Raw genomic sequence first — 7,434 nt, 5'->3', positions numbered from 1 at the left:
CTCATACAACCCGACTTTCCAAAGTGTTGTCAACTACTCGAAAAATTAATTCCAAAATTTCGAAATTTTTAACTTTTTACAAAATGGCCGCCCACGCTGCCGCCATCTTGATTTTTTGACATTTCGGATTTTTCCCATAATCTGGGTCGTATATCCGACCAAACGTCATTTTTATTTTTTTTCTGCCATAATTCTTTCTGTCTGTCACTAACTTTAAAGACACCCATGTCGCAAAAAAAACTTTTCCCCATTTTTTTTTTTTTAATATAGTTTTTCACGGCTCTGGGTGCATGCCCTTTTAAGCCAGTCTTTGAAGTCCGTTGAACTTTTGTTTGAATTTGACACATGACAACTGTGTTTGACACTTCACTTCACTGATTCACTGTGATTCACTGATATTTTCTTAGTTCTTACTCTTCTCAATTTCTCAAATAGTTCCCAGAGTTGAAACCACGAAAGTATATAAGGGTTTGAAAAGTTTCGGATCCTTGAGGAGTTCGTCCAACGACTGTGGTACACGTTCACAAATAGATTGAAGGTCATCGATCATGACCAGTCTCTGGATTCCAAAACTTCTACATTTCAGGATTATGTGTTCCATATCGGCAAGCTCTTCATTGCAATATGTACATTCAGCGCTCGGAATCAAGTTAAGCCTCTTCAGGTGAGTGGGAGCGTGGCAATGGCCAAATCTCAGCCTATTTATTATGGTTATGAACTTCCTGTTATCTATATTCTCATTCCTCCGATGGTACCAAGGTTTGGCGGGCGGGCTTCCTTGGATCTTAGCATACCATTTTCCCTTTTCCATACTAGTAATAGTCCAGTACTCATGCCATATCTTTTTCAGGTCTTGACTGATTGCGGCTTGATAGTCAGTGTGAGGTATCTTCAACAACGTAGAATGGTCAACATCAAAGCCATTCCTTGCAGCCAGATCAACAATTTCATTCCCCCTGATGCCACGGTGCGATGGTACCCAAAGGAAGAGCAGTGTCTTACCAGTAAGTCTATATATGTTATTAATTAATTTCTTAATATCATAAATTATATAATTCAAATTATATTTACAAGAGTTATTTTCCAGAGCTAGTAATACGCTTTTAGAGTCAGTTAGAATAATAATATTGTCAGATGGTGGATTACATGTAAAGATATGTTTAAGTGCTAAGAGGATAGCATAACTTTCTGCAGTAAAGATACTACAGTGGCTTTCAATTTTATGACTTTGAGTAAGTTTAAGTTGTGGATCATAAAATGCAGAGGTTACACTGTTCTCTTTCTTTGAACCATCTGTGTACACTTTATAATAAGACTTATTTAGAAATTTATTAAGATCAATTTGATTGGAGATCTTTTCCCTTAAAATGGTGAAATTATTTACAACAAGATCTTCATAATTAACTTTGTACATGGGCCATGGCTTATCTTTATACATATTTACAGTGAGAGAATCAATATACAATGCAATTCTTAGTAAGCCCGGAGTGCGTCCAGATATTAACTCATTACCTGTAATTGGAGGAGGAGGAGTAGAGCATATTTGGGAAGATAAGGGTGGCATGATTCTATCTAGTACTGGTTTGTTAGTTGAAGTTATTAGTTTGAGACAAAAATTTGCTGCTAGTTGAATACGTCTCAGTACTAAAGGAGGAATGCATGTTTCACATTGCATAGCATTGATAGGTGTTGAACACATAGCTCCTGTTATTATTCTAAGTGCTTTATTCTGAATAACATCTAATTTCTTTAATAGGGTTGGGCTACAATTCATATATGCTAAAGTACTATAGTCAAAATGACTACGCACTAAACTCTTGTATAACATTGATAAAATCTTAGGATCAGAGCCCCAAGTTACACCAGCTAGTGAGCGTAATAAGTTTAAAGCCTTAGAAGAGTTGCAAATGAGAAGCTTTATATGACTTTCAAATGTGAGTTTTTTATCTAGACACACTCCTAAAAACTTTTTTTCCTGAATCCATGGAAGAGGATTATTATTATAATAAATATTAGAATTACATTCATTATATTTTTTCGAGAATAACATAACGCCGCTCTTATTGGGACTAATATCAAGTTTTAATTTACCAGAATAAAAATTATGAATTTCAACTAAAGCTAGGTTTAAACTATGCACAGCAGTATTTACATTTTTATTTACAGTATAAATTAATAAATCATCAGCAAATTGTAAAAATTTTATATCCCTTTGTGTTAAATACTTATTAATTTGACTAGTGTATAAATTGTACAATAATGGCGAGATCGTAGCGCCCTGCATTGTGCCTTTATATACATATCCGGGTCCATGAAAAATGTTATTAAATTTTATATACATTATTCTTTTATACAAAAAATTGAAAATCCATTTACAGACTACCCCGGGTACTCCAATATCACATAAGATGGCTATTAAAATTGAGGGGACCACGTTATCGAACGCGCCCTGTACATCAAGGAAGACACAAGCTGTAGCAGAGTGACTGTCAAGAGAATTCCTAAGGTCTGAGACCAATGCTGTAAAACTTTCTGCTGCACTTCGGCCTTTCCTAAATCCGAATTGTTCATTTGGTAAGATATTATTTGATTCGACATAATAATCTAATCTTGTCTTTAACATGCACTCAAATACTTTACCTATACATGAGGACAGAGAAATTGGTCGATAAGAGTTACAGTCATCAGGAGGCTTATCTGGTTTAAGTATAGGGATGACACATTGAGTCTTCCATGAGTCTGGGATGACCTGTGTTTGCCATAGTAAATTAAAAATGTACAGTAAAAGTTTTTTGGCATTACTATGTAGGCGACGAATAAGTTCATAAGGAATATTGTCTAAACCAGGTGTAGTGTTCCTACGAGACTTCAAGGCAGTCATAAACTCTTCCCAAGAAAAATGTTGAGATAAAAAAGCTGCTTTTTCGTTACCAATTTGACAGAAATATGCTTGCAATAATGAATTATTTACTTCTTTTTCAGGAGGAGATACAGGGGAATATTTCTCAAAAAAAGAGGGAATCCATTCATCATTCTTCGGCAGTTTAGGAATTGAAACACGCTTAAACCTCTTCATATAGTTCCATACTGTACTAACAGGAGTATATCGATTGAAAGATTCACATAAAGATTTCCAACCTGTTTTCTTTTTTTCCTTAAGAGTTAGTTTTTTAGCAGCATCTAATTTTTTATACGCAATGTAGTTGTCAATGCTTGGATTACGTCTATAAAAATTTAAAGCATCTTTACTTTTTTTAACTGCACTATTACACTCATCATCCCACCAAGGTACAGGCTTTTTCATTAAATTGGGAGAGGTTTTGACTACTTTAGGTACACATTTGTCTCTAATATTAATCAAATGATTATAGAAATCGTCATAAATTCTTAATGGATCTGTATTATCTAAATTAATATTACCTACCATGTTTTCTGTTTCAGTATGAAATTTAAACCAATCAGCTTTATTGTAAATAAATTTGTGTACTGGTTCACCTATCTGATATTTATCAACTGAAGTCTGAATATCTGTTATAGTGGGATAGTGATAACTTCCCATTGGATCATCATAAACTTTCCAATCACATAATGGAGCTACTGAAGGGCTGACACATGTTACATCAATAGCCGAAGGATTATGAACAGATCTACCAACAGTGGTTGGCGCCCCTGAGTTGAGGATACAGAGGTCGCTCTCGTCAAATATATTGTAAACTTCATTACCTCGACCGTTACTAGTAGCACAGCCGAATGCGATGTGGTGAGCATTAATATCACCTGATAGCAAAAGTGGCTTAGGTAGTAAGTTAATAATCTGTTTCAGTTTGCTACCATTGAATCTTGATCTATTTTCTTTAGGTGGTGGACAATATACAGGGTGTCCCGTAATGTAACGTCAAGCCGGAACTGGGTGTTGAGGCAAGTTGTGCTGGTTATCAGAAAAATATAAAAAAAAATCTATGTGGCATATTTTAAAAATAATAGGCATTTAAAAAAAATCAAAAAATTCTACTCCAGGTGACGGTCCTTTTGCTCGTGTTGCCACAAATCTTCACTTTTTCCAAATTTTTTTTTTTTGTTATGTAACCCTGAATAATGCTTCTCTAAATTGTTATCAAAATTACAAAACCAGCTGCTCCAGCTTGGATGAAAAAAATACATTATTCCCAAAAAAAAAATTCAAAATAAAAATTTTGCCTAGTTTAAACTGACTGTACTGAAAAAAAAATGTACTACGCGAGTGTGGCAAGTGACGTCATAATTTGGCGCATTTAGTAAGAATTCCAAAATGGTATAACACTTGGTAAATTTTTGCTATAATTGTCGACAATTTTTGTTTTTTTGGAAATAGTCCCGTTTTTAACTTTATCTACCTTGGTTAAAAATTATTATTCTAATGTGCCCAAAATTCACCATGACAGTAATTAGTAGTTGACATACTGTGACAAAAGTCACCCGTGCGCGCGCGCCTTTACTACCTGCTCTGCCTGCACTTGTACTTGGTAACAGGGATAATAAGGATATGAAGTTTCGGTTATGGATACGGTTACGGATATTAGAATAATATTATACCGGTTTCGGTTACGGTCACGGATATGAAATCATTTCAGATTATCCGAAAGTCTCGGATAATTTCGGTATCGGAACTATTAGAATTTCAAAAATGTAGGTATAATACAAATAGCAAGATGCTGCGTGAGCGTGACCCACATAGCTACTTTATGTACCAACTAAGACGACACCTATGTATGATAAAGGTAAAACAGGCTGGCATATTAGATGGTGCCAGCGAATGCCAGACAAGTTGGTAACAAATATTAAGATTTAAGGTACAATTCCAAGACGGGCCGCAGACCGCAAACTGCAACCGCAAACTGCAAAACTATGAAATCGGCAGCGCGGCATTGCAGCTGTGGCATGTATACTGCAGATTTCATAGAGTTTTGCAGTTTGGCCTTTATCCGAAAATATCCGTAACTTTTGAATCAGTTTCGGTTATGGTTATGGATATTTTTTTATTTCGGATATCCGATAGTTTCGGTTACGGTTACGGATATCCATAACATCCCTGCTTGGTAAGATGGCCGTCTCCGTCCCGCTCATACCTTTTAAAATGGCTTCTCCACCTCACTTAAGCCAGAAACTTGAATTTTGGGCACATTAGAATAATATTTTTAACCAAGGTAGATAAAATTAAAAACGGGATTATTTCCAATAAACAAAAATTGTCGACAGTTACAGCTAGATTTTACAAAGTGTTATACCATTTTGGAATCCTTACTAAATGCGCCAAATTATGACGTCACTTGCCACACTCGCGTAGTACAATTTTTTTTCAGTACAGTCAGTTTAAACTAGGCAAAATTTTTATTTTGATATTTTTTTTGGGAATAATGTATTTTTTTCATCCAAGTTGGAGCAGCTGGTTTTGTAATTTTGATAACAATTTAGAGAAGCATTATTCAGGGTTACATAACAAAAAAAAAATTTGGAAAAAGTGAAGATTTGTGGCAACACGAGTAAAAGGACCGTCACCTGGAGTAGAATTTTTTGATTTTTTTAAAATGCCTATTATTTTTAAAATATGCCACATAGATTTTTTTTTATATTTTTCTGATAACCAGCATAACTTGCCTCAACACCCAGTTCCGGCTTGACGTTACATTACGGGACACCCTGTATACATAGAATACTTAAATTACCTATGACAGTTCGCAGATTAATAGCTACAGGTTGTAGAAAATCATAAAAGGGAAGCTCTATTACTGAATATTTCAAAGTGTCTTTGACTAGGATGGCGACTCCACCCCGGCCTTCTTTTTCTTTACCTATTTTACTAACTAGATTGTAATTATGAATACGAAAAGAACTGTTTTCTTTTAACCATGTTTCGTTTAACAAACATATATCAATATCATTATCAATCAAAAATTTTATAAGTAATGGCTTTTTGTTAATAACACCTTCGACGTTAAATTGAGAGATTCTTATGAAACTTTTATCCATTTAAAGCCCTTTGAAACTTTTTATAAGAATTTCCTGTATAATAGAACTATTGACTGCCCTCGTTTCGTTGCCAATAGCGACAAGGGCGCCTACAAGGCCCTTGCGAATAAAATCATTGTTTAATATTTCATCAATTAATTGTTCATTGGTAAGTGGTTCTTTTTCTTTAACTTCCATCGAGTTAGTTGAAGTGGAAGAGGTCGCTGTTGAAACCGAGCTAGCTTGTGGCTTCCTTGATGCAATAGATTTTAAGTTAGTTTTAGGAGCAGCCAGTAGAGGAAACTCGCTTATGTAGTTTTTGATAACTGGGCTACTCTTAGTAGCCGCAGCACTGCTGGAGACCATATTAGCGTAAGTTAATTTATTTTTTTTATCTTCCATTTTTTGTTTTTTGACAGGACAGTCCCGTGAAATCGCAAGATGAGCTCCTTGACAGTTTATGCATTTGGCTATTTTATTTGAAGTACATTCAGAAAAATGATGTTCTTCAGAACATATTGAGCATTTTTGCACAGATTTACAAATTTTAGCACCATGGTTGAATTTGAAACACTTGAAGCATTGCAACAATGGAGCGTTGTATGGGAATACTCTGAACCTAAAAAGGTCTAGATACACATGTTCGGGTAACACAGTTGATAAAAATGTGATAGACACAGATTGGAAGGGCTTTATTTCGCCGTTGTCTTTTTTGGTGAACCTACGTACACCTATGATCTCGTATGATGACGAGAGTTTCTTAAAAAGTTCCTCATTGCTGATACTAGTGGGTACAAAGCGAAGCACGCCGACTGTTTCTACTGCTGTGGCTGGGATGTATGCCTTGAGTTGGTGTTTGGTTAGGAAGGGATCGTTTTTCAGGAAGTTATTGGCATTACTAGACTGGGAAAATGTGACACATATTTTATTGGCGTTAATTCTTTTAAGATTGGTAATGCCCTTGATTTCATTTTTGAAAAGGTTGGTAGTCAGGATGGGATTGTTGTTCCCGATCTTCTCATTCTCTTTCGTGCTTTCCACAAATACAGAAAACTCGCCACTCACCGTGTTCTCCGCGAATAGCCTTCTATACCCTGGTTTTACGTACGGTTTGTAGAAATCTTCATCTGCACTCGTATAGGTGTGATCTCTATTTGGTGCCTTCCTTTTTTCCTTGCCCCTGGGCGGGTCCTTACCGTCCCCGTCCGGCATAGTCGAGTTTTAAGTTGACTTAACGACTTCCAATAGATAGATAACTATTTATAACACAAAAAGAGAAAAATACAAAATTGGCTTCAAAAATCGCGCCTAGTGCGTTCAAAAGCCCGCCAAAAAGTCAACTTTTCCCCATAACTTTCAGTGTTGCCAGACTTTTTTCGTAAAAATGGTGAAATGTCATTTGGGTCCCCAAATGTCACCAGACTGCATTCCAAGTTTTTCGAATTTCTG

The 7,434-nt window shown here is 35.6% G+C and overlaps 1 long non-coding RNA gene across 1 annotated transcript; it reads left to right on the top strand.

Annotated features, from left to right (window-relative positions):
• The first annotated feature begins 285 nt into the window (after positions 1 to 285).
• On the top strand, positions 286 to 3,124 carry LOC135086386 (uncharacterized). Its single transcript, XR_010260463.1, has 4 exons — positions 286 to 664; positions 851 to 1,004; positions 2,379 to 2,574; positions 2,983 to 3,124. It is a non-coding gene; the product is annotated as an uncharacterized LOC135086386 (long non-coding RNA).
• The last annotated feature ends 4,310 nt before the right edge of the window (positions 3,125 to 7,434 follow it).

The sequence above is a fragment of the Ostrinia nubilalis genome, chromosome W, assembly GCF_963855985.1.
Source record: "Ostrinia nubilalis chromosome W, ilOstNubi1.1, whole genome shotgun sequence".
Classification (NCBI taxonomy): Eukaryota; Metazoa; Arthropoda; class Insecta; order Lepidoptera; family Crambidae; genus Ostrinia; species Ostrinia nubilalis.
This window is presented reverse-complemented; position numbering and strand designations above follow the sequence as displayed.